This window comes from Sus scrofa, chromosome 14, assembly GCF_000003025.6.
Source record: "Sus scrofa isolate TJ Tabasco breed Duroc chromosome 14, Sscrofa11.1, whole genome shotgun sequence".
In the NCBI taxonomy this organism is placed as follows: Eukaryota; Metazoa; Chordata; class Mammalia; order Artiodactyla; family Suidae; genus Sus; species Sus scrofa.
The window spans coordinates 52,530,843-52,543,765 of NC_010456.5; positions in this window are offsets into that span (position 1 = coordinate 52,530,843).

A 12,923-nucleotide genomic window follows, 5' to 3' on the forward strand; every position below is an offset into this window, starting at 1 on the left:
TCTGTATTTAAATTAGTCTACCAATTTAAACTTAGTTTCATCTAAAACATTCTGATAGAAAGACCCAGAATAATGTTTGACTAACAGTGGCCCAGCAGAATTGACACATAAAATTAATCATAACAGTGGGATACCTAGATATATGTAACAGCAAGTATTCTTTCTTATTCTAGGAGGTTTTCCAGAAGAAATATTGCTAATCTTTTGTCTGAAGATAGGTAGCCAGCATGTCAGCCATTTGGGAGCTTATCTGGAGAATGTCTTCGAATCTCCCTGTTTTTGGTAGAGTTCCTCATGCACACTCACTGTATGACTTATATCTGGAAACTGTCAGTTCAGTTTCTCTGAAGGATAAATGCTGGTCTCCGCTAGGGATAAAAGGGAACTTGAAACTCTAACCTTCATAAAGATATCTAACAAATTACCTTCTTTTTTTAAATAAGTATTTTGTGGGTTTTTTGTTTTTTGGGCTCTTTTTAGGGCTATACTCATGGCATATGGAAGTTCGCAGGCTAGGGGTCAAGTCAGAGCTGTAGCCACCAATGGCCTATGCCACAGTCACAGCAACTCAAGATGTGAACGGCAATGGCAACCTACACCACAGCTCATAGCAATGAGTGAGGCCAAGGATCAAACACTGTCGTTGTGGCTACTGGTCAGTTTTGTTACTGCTGAGCCACAACAGGGACTCCCATACTACCTTATTTTCAATGCCACAGTTCCACGTATGCCTTCTGGGGTAAGTCATCCCTATTCTTTATCATTTTCTAGATTTTGTAGTATGGATTAATTTGCTTCTCTTTACATTGCCTTCTGAAAGCTCTTAACTTTCAGGTTTTTTTTTTTTTTTTTTTTTTTTTTAACTGTTAACTTAGTTTTCTCTCTTTTGCCAGCTCTCTAACCTTTGAAGATTTGTCAACAAAGCTTGTCCATTTATATCACTTTTCCTTCCTTTCTTTTTTTCTGTCTGTCTGTGTGTCTGTCTTTCTTTATGCTTTTTAGGGCCATACCCATGGCATATGGAGGTTCCTAGGCTAGGGGTCTAATTGGAGCTGCTGCTGGCCTATGCCACAGCCATAGCAATGCCAGATCTGAGGTGTGTCTGCAACCTACACTACACGATGGATCCTTAGCCTGCTGAGCAAGGCCAGAGATCAAACCCACAACTTCATGGTTCCTACTCAAATTCATTTCTGCTGCACCACAACGGGAACTCCTTGTTTTCTTTATTTTCATGTGTTTATACTTTAAAAATTCTTTATAAAAATATAATTCACATACCATGCAACTCATCCATTGTGTTTATAACTACAACTTTTAAAAAGTACTTTTTTGAGTTTCAGTAAAGAGTAAAAATAAACATCCATGTTTAAATATAAATTCCTTGTAATTTTTGTTTTCGCTTTTTAAAACCTTGTTTGTAGGAGTTTCCATCGTGGCTCAGTGGTTAACAAATCCGACTAGGAACTATGAGCTTGTGGGTTCGATCCCTGGCCTCGCTCAGTGGGTTGGGGATCTGGCATTGCCGTGAGCTGTGGTGTAGGTGGCAGACGTGGCTCGGATCCCACGTTGCTGTGGCTCTGGCATAGGCCAGCGGCTATAGCTCCGATTCGACCCCTAGCTTGGGAATCTCCATATGCCATGGGAGCGGCCCAAGAAATGGCAAAAAAGATAAATAAATAAATAAAAAATAAAATTTTGTTCATAGATTTGAAAACTGTAAATTCAATTAACATCATAAAATTCACCCTTTTAAACCATTCAAAGATTTATAGTATAGGCCAAAATTTGTGCAATAATCATCACAATTCAGAAAATTTTCATTTCCCTCAAAAAGAAATCCCAGAGCTATCATCAGTCATTCTCCATTTCTTCCTTCCTCTAGCTCCTGGAAACCAGTAATCTAGTTTCTATCTCTATGGATTTTCCTATTCTGGAATTTAATGTAAATTATAGCATATACTACATGGCCTTTTATGTTTGGTTTCTTTCATTTAGCAGTACGTTTTTTAAGGTTCACCATGTTGTAGCATATTGATACTTCCCTCCCTTTTATGAATGAATAATATTTCATTGTATAGTATAGCATATATAAATGATCTATTCATCTGTTGGTATACTTTTGAGTTCTTTCCACATTTGGTTATTATGAATAATATTGCTATGATCATTTGTATAGAAGTCTTAGTGTGAACATATATTCATTTCTGTGGGATTCATATCTAGAGGTGGAATTCCTTGGTTATGTTCTTGTTAACCTTTTAAGGCATTGTCAAACTGTTTTCCAAAGTTGTTCCACTATTTTACATCCCTACCACCAATGTCTCAGAGTTCCAGTTTCTCTATATCCTCATCAAAACTTGCTATTTTCCATTACTGATTATAGCTCTCCTACTAGGGATGAAATATTTCATTGTGGTTTTGATTTTAATTTATCTAGTGACTAATGATGTTGAGCATCTGTCCATGGCCATTTGTATAAAAACTTTGGAGAAATATCTATTCAAATTTTGTTTGTAATCAAGTTATGTCTGTTTGTAATCAAGTTATGTCTTTATTGTTGAGTTTTTAAAAATATTCTGAACATGGACTCATCAGATTTTTTGCAAATATTTTCTATTGCTCTTTGTGCTATCTTTTCATTTTTTTGAGAGTGTCTTTTGAAGCACAAATTTTGTTTTTAATTTGATAAAGTCCAATTTATTTATTTTTTTAATTGCTTGTGCTTTAGGTGTTATATCTAAGGAACCATTGCTTAATTTAAGGTTTACAAATATTTATATTTTCTACTAAGAATTGTATAGTTTTTTTCTTGTTAAATTTAAGTCTTCAATCAATTCTGAGTTCATTCTTATATGATGTATATTAGGGATACAAGTTTACTCTTTTTCAAGTGGATATAAAGTAACCCCAGTGCCACTTGTTGAAAAGACTTCTTTGCACATTGAATTCTCTCAGCAGCCCTGCCAATAATCAGTTGGTTATGGATGTATGGGTTTATTTCTGGACTCCTTTTCCATCAGTCTATTGATGTATTCCTATGCCAGTTCTGTACCGTCTTGGTTTCTTTCACTTTTACTACGTTTGAAATTGATGAGTGTTGAGTCTTCCAGGGACCAAACCCACATCCTCATGGATACTAGAGCGGTTTGTAACCCACTGGGCCACAATGGGAACTCCAGACTTCATTTATTTCTAATTCATTCCACTGTGATCAGAGCATATACTTGTATGATTTTTTTACTCAAATTATTGAGACGTAATTTCCTTTTTAAAAAGTTCTGCCCTTTTCCCTCTTCTTCTCTCCTTCTTGTACCATCACTGTGTAAACTGGTGCTCTTGATGGGGCTTACGTATATTTGAAGTTCCATCAAATTTCCTTCATTCTATTTTTTTCTGTTTCTCAGACTGGATAATCTCAATTGGGCTACATTTGGATTCACCAATTCTTTCTTTTTCCAGTTCAAATATGCTCTTGAGACTCTCTAGTGATTTTTTAAAAAAATTCTGCTATCACACATTTCACATTCGGAATTTCTATATTATATATAGTTACATATATATATATAGATACATATCTGTCTCTATATAATTTTGTCTCTTTAATTATATTCTCTATTTGATGAGACACTTTTAGATTTTTCTTATACTCTTCTTCAGTTATTTACACTTGCTTTAACTCTTTAAATCATATTTAAAATAGCTGATTTAAAATTGTGCAGCAAGTCCCATGTCTGGACATCCTTAAGAGCAATTTCTATTTATTGATTGCTTTTCCCATGTATGGGCCACACTTTGTTGTTTCTTTGCATATTGCTATATTTTTTTTGTTGTTGTTGACAATGGAAATTTAAAATAATAAGAGTGTGGCAACTCTAGAAATCAGATGTTCCCCCTTTCCAAAGTCTGTTGCTGCTGCTTGTTTTAGTTGTTTTATCATTTAGCAACTTATGAAATAATTCTGTAAAGTCAGTGTTTTTTCATGTATGGATCATTGAAATCTCTACTCTGTTGGCTTTATTTTGGCTTACCCAATGATTGAAAGGTGTGTATTTCCTTAAATGCCAGGAATATCAATAAATCCCCAAATCTTTGCTTTATGTTTTTGTCCAGGAATGCTTTCAGCCCTCAGTAAGGCAGTTAACACTTCTGCATTTTCCTTTACTTTGTGCTTATATGGAGCTTCAAAGTTAGTGATGTGAGAGCTTAGGGTTCTCTCAAATCTTTTCTGGGAAAGTACATATGTGTATGGACTTCTAGGTTCTCAGAATATGGCATAACTTTTCAAAAACATAATGGGCATCTCATTTCTCAGCTTTTAATTTTAATCTTTTTCATTAGTCTGTAGTTGGCACCAACTATTATCCTCCATTACATCAGGCAGTGTAAGGTTAAGACACCTGCCTATAATTACTTTTGACAAACACCCCTTAGTTGAAGAATTTTTGCTCTGAGTGAGCTCCAAATTATGTTTAATACAGACAGCTTTGTAAGAGGGGTCTTGCAGGGAATTACTACACCATGGCTCACAGCAACACTGGATCCTTAACCCACTGAGCGAGGTCAGGGATCGAACCCACAACCTCATGGTTCCTAGTCGGATTCGATAACCACTGAGCCATGATGGGAACTCCTATTAGCTTTATCTTTGATACAAAAAAAATTTATCACATTGTGCCTTAAGCATTTTAACCTACAGAAGAATACTGCCCAGCAAACTATGAGAGGAAAATGATTAATATTGTGCAGCTATGATTACTTTGCCCTTTATAGGCTCTATATAATGTATTCCTCCAGAGCCAACATAAACTAAGTTGATAGCCTTAATTTTTACTACATTATAGATTCTCTGACTATCTAACTATATTATACATGTATAGCTTATGAGGCTAACTATACTGGTCCAGCTTACGAGGCCTTGGTGAAAATTGCACCTTGACAAGGTGCAGGGCCGTAGTACCCACATAGGGCCCACAGGAGGAAAAGGACAACTATGTCATTCCCTAGTGTTTCCACAAGGGGCGACTCTCTAAACCACGCTCAGGTAACATGTTGATGGGAGCTATTTGATGTTTTTCTATACTTGCTTTTGTGGCCAGGCTACTGGTTTTGCCTCTAACCCTAATTAGCAGTAACCACTTTTCACAGCCACACAAAAGGCTTCTATCACCTATGCTCAGGGTTTTCTTGAGCTGCCTGTGCTATAAAATGCTATTGTTCTCCTGTCAGTGTAGAGTCCTATGATGGGCCAAGCATAAAATTTGCAGTTGTGTTTCCTGGCTTGACCAGTGCCACTACTAGTGGCTCACAAATAGATCAACTCCTTGGCACCCTCTCCTATTTTTCTGTTTTCTTCATGTGCTATCTGTTGAAGTTCCATATATCCTGGAAACAAACCAGGTGCCTGTGGTTCCAGCAGACTAGAAGATCCAGAAAACTTACTTTCTGAATTCCTGTCACCACTCCCGAATCCTCTTTTCCTGATAGATCAGGGACCTTTAGCAGGAGCGACTCTGCTTGACATTGTTAGTTCCTCTGACACTGCTTCAGGCTGCCTATAAGAGTCCCCCCTTGGCAAGACCAGGGATATTCCTTGATACCTGCCTAGAGTATTCAATGAGTTCTTCCTACGATGGTCTGTTCTATCTGCTCCTCCAACTTTCAGAGTTGAGGGGAGTTTACAAACACATTCGCTATGCTAAATTTAACATCCCAGTCCTGATCAGAAACTCCTTGGTAGGATGGGGACTTTGGTTTGAATCAGTGGGATTAATTTTCTGGTAAGCCTATTTCATTCTCTACCACTATGAGGGTCAGGGTACACAGATCTCTATGAATCCTTTGCCAGTGTGTAATGATATCCACCTTTAATTGTTTCCTTGTCATCGGTAGTGAGGCAAAGGTAATAAACTTATTAACAAGGGCTGAGCCATAGCCAGGCAGGGCTCTAACAGGTAACATCTGCATACAGGCTGAAACCTGTCTGTAATCCTACACTTCAGGTGGCAGAACTCCCTGAGATCAGCAGTAGCTCAAAATCATTATGTAAGGCCTAGCTCCTTATTTCTTGGCTGTGATGGCATGGATGACTCAGACTCCATTTCAGCACCTCAGTGGGAACTGACTTGACCCAGGAAGTCTTCTGTGTCATCTGAATAGAGGGCATGTATGGCCTCACACATCCCAATGACTGGAGTGACAATACTTATGTTAGTCTGTTACAGCATATCCAGGTACCGTAGACTGAGTGGCTTAAAAAACAGACATTAGTCTTCTCACACATTTGGGAGGACAAAGGTTTTACATCAAGGTGTTGGCAGGATTGGTTTCTTCTCAGACCTCTCTCTTTGGTAGGCTTCTGTCTTCTTCCTGTGTGTTCACATTGTCTTTCTTCTGTATGTTTGTGTCCAAATGTCCTCTTCTTCTAAAGACACCAGTAAGATTAGACTCTGGCCCATCCTAATGACCTTATTTTAACTCACTTCTTTAAAGGCCCTGTTTCCAAAGAGCCACACTCTGAGATGCTGGAGATTAGAACATTAACACATACATTTTAGAGGGGTACAATCTAGCTCTTAATAGCACTCCTTAAAAGTTATACTAATCCAGATCTATTATTTTCCTTGAGGAAACTATCAGGAAATGTGAATATCCATTCTTAATCCCAGTAAGGCCACCTGTAGGAAGTCATTTGTTGCACAGATTTGAAGCTTTGATTCCAACCTGTTGTCCAAGTCCACATAACATGCATATAAAAGTACATTTGAAATTGGCTTTTCCAAAAGTGAACCCTCCTGCACTATTGTGGAAATTAAACTGGTGCAGCCACTATGTAATATACTATGAAGGTTCCTCAAAAAACTGAAAAATAGACTTTCTATATGCTCCTATAATCCCACTCCTGGGCATACATCTGGAGAAAACTATATTCCCAAGAGATACATGCACCCCAATGCTCATACAGCACTGTTTACAGTAACCAAGACATGGAAGCAAATTAAATGTCCATCAACAGAGGATGGATAAAGAAAATGTGGTATACATACACAACGAAATATTACTTAGCCATAAAAGAAAATGAAATAATGCCATTTTCAGCAACATGGGAGGAACATTATCACACTAAGTAAGTCAGAAAGAGAAAGATGAAGACCATATGATATCACTTATATGTGGAATCTAAATTAGGATGCAAATGAACTTATCTACAAAATAGAAACGGATCCCTAGACAGGGAGAACAGACTTGCTGTTGCCGAAGAGGAACAGAGCAGACATGAGGGAGAGATAGATTGAGAGTTTGGGAATAGCAGATGCAAACTATTGTATATTGAATGGATAAATAACAAGGTCCTAGTGCACAGCACAGGGAACTATATTCAATATCCTGTGATAAAACACAATGAAAAAGAATATGAAAAAGAATGTACATATATGTGTATACATACACACAAATTATGTAAATAAAACTGAATTTTTATATAATATTTTAAATATATAATGGAATACCTTTACTGTACATTGTAATCAAGTATATTTCAATAAAATAAATTAAAGAATAAAGAAATTGGCTTCTCCAAAGCAGTTTAACATACCTGAAATGAAAAAAATTGCCAATCAGCTAACTCACTGAAAATCTGTTTTATGCATGTCTGCCTGGGTGTGGCTTGTAACCTCCCAAACAGTAATAAAAGCCAAAGGGAACCCCTACTGCTGTCCTCATTTGAGAATCTATCTTTAAGACCTCAGGTGACCTTATCGGTAATAAAATTTTTCTTTTAGAATGAGCATCTATTACTTGTGTAATAATAAATGTCATTCATTATCTTTTTATATTCTGGGAAATAATTCATTATATGAGAATATCCACAAGAATGTAAGAAGGCCAAGCAAGCACACTAGTTACACAATGTACCAAGGAAGACATTAACATATGAAGTAGCTCTATGAGTGGTGCTAGTCTTTGTAAGGTTGTTTTTCATAATGGGAACTCACACACAGGTGGCTGGCACAACCTGCACACATGGGAGAAGGTAGCTAGAATTTCCTGGTGGAGTGAAAAACAATTGGAGGTAAATAGGAAACAATTTGTCTGGAAAACCTTGGCTAAGTGATCAAACTGGATGCATAAAATGTACCAAAGAAAACTCAGAGCTCCCCTCTGTCCTTTCATGCCCCTCCTCTTGCATCTTCTTAGCTTCCTCTGCTGTGTGAGGAGACAAGGTGCTTGGTGGCCCTCACTATTCTCCCTCCCTTGGACCCCTTCCTAGCAACGACCTATGTCAGCAGCAATGAGCTCAGGATTTATTTATTTTTAACTAATAACTGCATTTGTTCATAGATATGGTCCTCTCTTAAACAAGGCTTTTTAACCAGAGAAGGAAGTTATCAACCTGTCTGTACTCCCTGTCCTCTCTGAACTTCCCTCTAAACATATAAAGTGGTGTGGGGCTTCCCTTGGATCACAACCCATGATATGTGCAGTAATGTCCAGCTCTGTCCAATTAGAGACATCATCTAGTTTTATTACATAAATGAGACAAAATTTCTGATTATAATATAATCATTTTGTTTTTATATACAAACTTTAGAAACAATAATTCAATAGCTTACTTCTCTATATTCTGATAGAGGAATATATATACCTATTATATGTATCAAACTACTTATATATTTGATATGTTCATATATACATGTATTTATATATATTTGACTTATATATGTATATCAACCACTTATTTTAAAACTACCCTTGTTTTATTGACTTATATGAGTGAATAATAAATGACAGGACTTTAGAATCTGTTTTACTTTATGTGAATGCATTATATATTTTAGGATAATAATTAATGGAAGTGATGTCTTATAAAAAGTGTTAATAAAGTATTTCCATTTAGGGAAATGAACTATAACATACTAGGGAGACAGAAGGAAAAGAACAAGTATTTAAGAGTCTTTGAAAGCAGCTCTTAACAGATCTAATAATGTATAATGTGCTATTTGAATTTCAAGTTCTAAACTTTTGGTGCTCAACATCTGGAAGACTTTCATAAAAGCTCAGCTTTCTTTCAGCTGTCTACCATCCTGAGAATAATTTAAGTGAACTAATAACTCCCACAGATCAAATGGTTATACATATGGTTGGACAAGATGGTTATACAAATAAACCCTGATATGTATGAGCCTGTTGTCAACTCAGGATAAGTGAACATCTGCTGATTGTGCAGGATGTTAATAAAATGCACTAAGAATGACTAGTTTACTCAGAACACTGACAAAAGTTAAGGCCCTTAATCCCAGGCCACTGGCACTTATTTGCCTAAATAATTTCTAATTGAAATTAATCATTGTACTATTTTGTACTTATGTACTTTCTTAATATTTCCCGAGGGTTTACCAAAAGCCTTCTACTGCGTACCATGGGTTGGGTCATTTTTAAATGCTTATATAAGATAGACTATGTCTTTCCAGTAATTTCAGAATCTTGTTTAGACAAGAACTAGAAGTACAGAAAAACTGGACATATTTACACATGAAATAGAGACAAAAATAGAGACAGTTTTGTTTGAAGGGAAGCCCTACAGGTAAGTGAGATGGGGTTAGAAAATCTAAAATTGGGTTTTGAAGAACTGAAATAAGATATTGAAAAGTATGAAAAGAAACCTTTCTCTGTAGAGGTGGTGGTAATTGTTGAGCATAAGCATTATTAAATAGCAATTAGGAAATAAATAACTTCGTAAAAAAATTAATGAAAGCCTACAGGATAGTAGGAAAACCAGGAGATCAGATTTAGAAGTCTTAATGTGATAGAAAGAACAAGGAGAAGCTATAATTTTTAAATTATGGATTTGAAATGGTGAGCTACTGATTCAACATTTGCTTACTTAATCTAAAAAGTCACTTCTAATATAAAGAACAAGGTGTTGGGAAATCTTTATGATGTTTTACAAAAGATAATAACTTTCTGGCAAGCATTCATTCACTCACTACTGATTACCTACAATGTATAAAATATCATGTTATTAACATATAAAAAGGTATAAGTCCTGATGTAAACTTAAATTCTCCAACACTATTAAGATAAGTATGTAATATCTGTAATAAAATAGACTGTTTTCAGGCTCATAGAAGTAATAAGTGCCCTGGGAGTTAAATTATGGAGAGAGTTATTCCAAAAGGGGGCAAGTTAGCTTTCTATGTCACTAAGACACTGAGCAAGGAATTCTGCCATCAGCTTATTGTTACTCAAAATATGTATAAAAGGCAAATAAAATCCTGGATCCAGCATTCACTTGTGTTATTTCAAGTAAGTTATTTGACATCATTAAGGATAACTTTCCCCATGTGTAAAATGAGAATATTAATGTTAATTCGGTTCAAGTAAGAGTAAAGTGAAATAATTTATAAAAGTTATAGACTTAGTAAATGGCACTTGTGAACCTCATTAATGGTTTTTTAAGATATCTTATATATTAACCAAACAAGGGAATAAGATTCCTTTCTTCTGCTTCCCTTAAAATTATTTTCATAGAAATTCTCAAGTGAAAATTAAGCGTTAGAATGAAGGTTATTTTCACAGTGCTATTTTAATCCTAACTCTAAATGATACCAAACATGTTTCTGTCAAAATTAATAATATCATAAACTTTATGATTCCTATTCATATGAGTACCTCAGGTATTTACTGTTTAAAGTGGGCCTTGAGTGATTGGTTGAGATACTTAATTTTCAAAAGTAAAGTATAAAATAGAATAGAGGGAAATCCGTTTAAAACATAGGGGACCAAATATTCATGATAGTGTTTTCCAGAATTCAAGTTATTTTTATTCGGTTAGACAATCTTTGCATTTACATATATGTCAAATGGGGCTCCCCAATTAAAACTCACTGTGTTTTTGCACATTTGGAGTTTACTTGGTAAAGGGAAGCAATGTGAAAGTAAAAATTTGAAAATATATTGGTATTATTTTCATTTGGCCTTTCCTTAAGAGTTTACATAGTTCTCATCTTTGTCATGAGAAATACATTTTTTTGAGTCCTCTTCCCAAAGTGAGAAAAAAAGGACGTAACTTGTAGTTATAATAGCTGAACTCTACAATCAGGCAATATTACAATAAATGTGAAAGGAGAACAAAGCACAGAAGGACATAATTTTCAATTATTAAAGTGGAGAATTTAGGAAAAATGAAAATCCTTCTTTTTGCATTTTAATATATACATATTTGAAATAAGTTTTCTTCCTCCTGAAACTTCTGATTTTAAGCCTTCATTTTTAATTCTGGGGAATGCAAATTATGAATCATCACAAGAAAGGTGAACTTGAACTATTTATCAAAAGAACAGAACACTTCTTTTTTTTTTTTTTGTCTTTTTGTCTTTTGTTGTTGTTGTTGTTGCTATTTCTTGGGCCGCTCCCGCGGCATATGGAGGTTCCCAGGCCAGGGGTTGAATCGGAGCTGTAGCCACCGGCCTACGCCAGAGCCACAGCAACGCAGGATCCGAGCCGCGTCTGCAACCTACACCACAGCTCACGGCAACGCCGGATCGTTAACCCACTGAGCAAGGGCAGGGACCGAACCCGCAACCTCATGGTTCCTAATCGGATTCGTTAACCACTGCGCCACGACGGGAACTCCCAGAACACTTCTAATTTCTTCTTTCTCTTTTCCTAAAAAAGACAGATTTGTCATCATTTTTTCAAATACCTCTGTTCTCCATAGTTTGGTGGCTGAGTGGCCTCTCCTACAGACCAAAAGACTATGTCTGGTAGTTGGCCAAGGCACCTATTTCAAAACATAAGGTTAAGATGAACCTTACTACCCTAAGAGCTTATGCCAAATCTGGGTCCATTGCCTTCTCTGTGGTCTTGAAACCCAATGGCTAAAATCCTGCCACAGAAAAATCCCCAAGGGAAAGGTAAGTGCCAAAGAAATGAATCATGGGAAGAGGCAAGAGATTCTGACTCCCTGAAATCATCTGCTTAGAAAGAAGGATATTTTATGCTCTAGCACTGTTTCATCATCACTTGACGAGAATGTTTTTCTTTAAGTCCTGGCAGCATTTCTTTCCTTATCTAATCAGTGCTCACAGCACCAGTTCCATTTAAAAAATTGAATTGGTTTTGGTGACCACATTCAAGTAATTCTGCCAATTTTTTTTCTTGCATTGCTAAAGCTTGGAGTAGTTACGCACATATGTCTTTCACCATCAATGAAGCAGTCTTTGTTCCTTTGCAAGCTTTTTCACATTGGCTATGCTATTGTGACCATAGTCACATGAATTGGCTTAAGCCTTTATCTTCAAAGACTTTGATAAAGTTAATCTATTATATAAACTGGACATGAGCCAGTATTCATAAGTCTCTATAGCAGAACAGCCTGTTATGACAAAGCACACAGCAATATTTTCAGCCAATTGATCACAAAGCATATGGATATTTTCCCCTTCCTGGGAGAATTTTATGAGGATGGCAAAGTGTTCATTTGGAAGATTTTTATGTTTGGGCTGTAACACTCCTTTCAGTACCTTAGGGGATATCTGTATATCATGACATATACAGATTATACAATAATATATTAAGAAATAGTAAAATCGAGAAAACATTTTTAAACACTGTATTTTAGATACTAGATTGAGTACTAGAGATATTAAAAGAAGTAGAATGTAAAGCAACTGCATGTTTCCAAGATTCCCAGTAAGTTTGGCAATAGGAACATTTATAAGTTTAAAGGATTTAAAGATTGGTCTCTAATGTTTTTGCAATTGTGTTTATCATATGTGGTTAAATTATAATCACCTTCTTATTACTCCCATATGCGGCTTAATGTCAATTTTTCTCTGTTGAAAAATATATTGTCCTATTTTTCTTTATTTCCTAAGTACTATTATCTTTCATGTTAAGATGCTCAAATTTGCAGACATTCA